Source organism: Nilaparvata lugens, chromosome 5 (genome assembly GCF_014356525.2).
Source record: "Nilaparvata lugens isolate BPH chromosome 5, ASM1435652v1, whole genome shotgun sequence".
In the NCBI taxonomy this organism is placed as follows: domain Eukaryota; kingdom Metazoa; phylum Arthropoda; class Insecta; order Hemiptera; family Delphacidae; genus Nilaparvata; species Nilaparvata lugens.
The window spans coordinates 27673265-27676708 of record NC_052508.1 but is presented as its reverse complement, the minus strand read 5'-3'; positions in this window follow the sequence as shown (position 1 = coordinate 27676708).

Genomic DNA, 3444 nt, shown 5'->3' with positions numbered 1-3444 from the left:
GTTAAAAGGTTTAATTGTAATTGAGATTTTTTATTACACAATTATAATATCAGATTGTTCTTCTTGGGGCAATAATGAATATTTAAGATGTATGAATTATTCTTGGCTGTTCTATTTCACAGTGGTCCATGTTTAAGCCTAAAGGCCATTCCACACAGCACGTGGCGTGCGTGGCTGGACGCACGCCACGCCGGCTACGCTAGCCACATGCCAATTCACACTGCCACGACTGTTGCGATGCTATACCAGCCACGTTTCCCGTCAGTATGCAGGAAGATGTCAACTCCGACGGTCCCGTGGTGTGAATCTGGATTTTCTTGTGGCTTACCTTGGTTTGATGACTCCAGCAGCAGCAGCAGTAGTAGTGATAATGAGCTGGTTTTATTGTATTCGGTGACAGCACAGGACCAGTGGCTACATCCAATCAATAAAAAAAGGAAGACCTATGGCGAATTCCATCATTTAATGCGCGACCTTGAGGCTGACAATGATAATTTTGTACATATTTCAGGTTAAGTTGTGAACAGTTTAATGAAGTGTTGTCGATGGTTGATGGTGACATAAGGAAGACCAATACCACCTACAGGGAGGCAATTAGTAGCAGAGAGCGACTAGCAATTTGAGGTAAGAAATTATCCAACTTAATTAGAAATGAAAAGTAAAAGAACAGAAAAATAAATTTTCATTTTAATTTCAAATATTTTGCCACACGGTTTGGTCAAAGGGATTAAATAAATATCCAGTTTCAGGATGGGATGAATCAGTGTGCTTGCCGAGGTGTGAAGCTCCAGAAGTAGATGGAGGTATCTCATGTGACAAAGGCGGAACAGAAGTGTGAGAAAACATACTGGTAGCTGGTGATGGGGTAGTTGCAGATGAAGTGTATGACGTAGGCTCAATAGCATAATTAGAATTCATTTCATATTCCTCTTCAGCACTGCAAATACTGTTCAATAAATCTTTTTTTATCTTGTTCTGGAACCGGCGAGGTAGTTTTCGGACAGATTGTGCTGCACTCGCAAAAAATAGGTCTATCTCGTCGGGAATACTTTTAGTAGACCTACGAGCATTTTTATTTTCCTCCTTCTTATTCATAAAATTCATAAGTTTGTCCACTCCTCTTGGAGAACGGTTCCGGCGTTCTTTTACTGTAGTTTGGTCAGCTTTTACGACGTCATCGCCAGTACTTTCACCATCGTCAACATCGTCTTGTACATCTGGTACATTTTCCTGCTGAGCCCCATCATTTGATTCCTCTCCCTCGTTGTCCTCAGGAACGGGAATGTTGGAATCACTCCTGAAAGTAGACGTGAAAATATTAATTGTATAGATTACCGTTTAGAAACTACTGATAACATATTTGAATATTTCTAACTAGTTATTTGATCTCCCTTACGATTTTTAAAACAGTTGCTTGGAATGTATACCACTAATATAACAAACCAATAAAATTGGCTCAAAAGTAAATTAAATTTAAAATTACACTTACGGCCTATGCATGTTCGTTTTGAGGACAAACTGCATTTGTTCCTCATATTTCCATTTCCTTATTTTCGCTGCGGCCTGCCCAGTAGTAGTTTTCCTACGAACCATAGCTTGGCGGTGGCAGTCCCTAAGCCTTTTCCACTGCTGTCGTAATGTGTTTTCTGAAAAATAAAAAAGTTTTCATTTCAGATTTCTGGCAACTGGTGATACATACACAACAATCAGCTTCAGCTACAGGGTTGGAATAAGTACAGTTGCTAATATCGTCGAAGACGTTTGTGACGCACTATGGAAACGTTTACAGCCACAGTTCATGCCAACACCAGATGAAGCTATGTGGCGGCAGATTGAGCAAGGATTCAAAGATATGTGGAATTTCCCTCACTGCATAGGCGCGATTGACGGGAAACATGTTGCTGTTCAGTGTCCCCCTAACTCTGGTTCAAAATTTTACAATTATAAAAATTACTACTCAACTGTGCTTCTTGGACTGGTTGATGCTGATTATAAATTCATAGCGATAGATTCTGGTGCATACGGTAAAGAGTGTGATGGCAGTATTTTTACGGAAAGCGCCCTCGGACAAAGGATCAGCACCTACAGTATTGCTTTGCCCCCTGATGAGCCTATTGTTGAAGGAGGTAGTAATCTTCCATATGTGATTGTAGGAAATGAAGGATTTCCTCTTAAACGGTTTTTACTGCGCCCTTTTTCAAGACACCAAAAAAATACACCTGAAAAAAAGGTGTATAATTACAGGTTATGCCGCTGTAGAAGAGTTGTCGAAAATGCCTTCGGTATACTAGCACAAAGATGGCGGGTGTACTTTCGACCAATGACATGTAAAATCGACACAGTTGACAAAGTAATTAAAGCAACAACAGTTCTGCACAATTACATCCAATGCAGAGGTGGTATAGTGCCCGTAACTTCCGCAGAAGACATTGCACAATCCTACAAGAAATGCTGGAAGCCTATACCTCGTTTTGGATCACAAGCCTCAATAGAAGCAAATGACATTCGTGTAAAGTTTGTGGCCCATTTCAACTCTGATGAGGGCAGAGTCTCATGGCAAGACGACCACATTTAGAATCAATTATTTTTATTTGTTTCACAATTATAAGGTTTAAAATTGTTTTGAATTGAATTGAAATTGAATTGAATTGAAAATTCACAATTATTAGGCAATAACTATTGTCAGGGCCTCTTTTATATATGGGTCTATTAACTATTCCTTGTATTTGCACGTGACAATGCCCATAGGATGTTATTGTCAATAAAATGTAATTGCATTTCATGAGTTTTTGTATACTTACTGTCTTTTAATAAAACTTCAGCGATTTCATCCCATGCTTTATCCTTTAATGTGTTGTCTCTGTACAACTCTGATGTGGAGTCCCAAATCACTGGACGAGTACGGACCTCTTCAATAAGCTGCTTCATATCAAACTCAAAAAAGAAGAGCCACTTTTAAATAGAAACCACTACAAACACAACAAAAGCAGTAGATACAACAGAGAAGCATTGTTGTTGGACCGCCAATCTAAGTGAACTGTTTCCACGTGGTCTAGTATACATTCTGCGCATGCTCGGACCAAAACGTGGCCGGACACATTTGAAAAGATCGCTCAGAGAGACATGGGATGCAAGGTGCATCATATGAGGAATAGATTAAGTGAATATGGAGGATAGTAGACAATTGCCAAGTCAGGTTTTATCTTTTTAAGAAATTGTCAAACCTCATCACAAATAATCTTCACTTCACTAATCATCATCACCAATCTTGCGACGTAACTCAGTACTGAGGTAATGAGATCGATCAATTTATATTTTCCTGTCATTGAAATTCATGAAAGACTATTAAGTGTATATGGGCCCATTGTCAATTTAGGATAATAAATTTTATGGTCATGTATATAATGTCTTGTGAAGCAGTAATTTTTCTTGAATAATGAATTA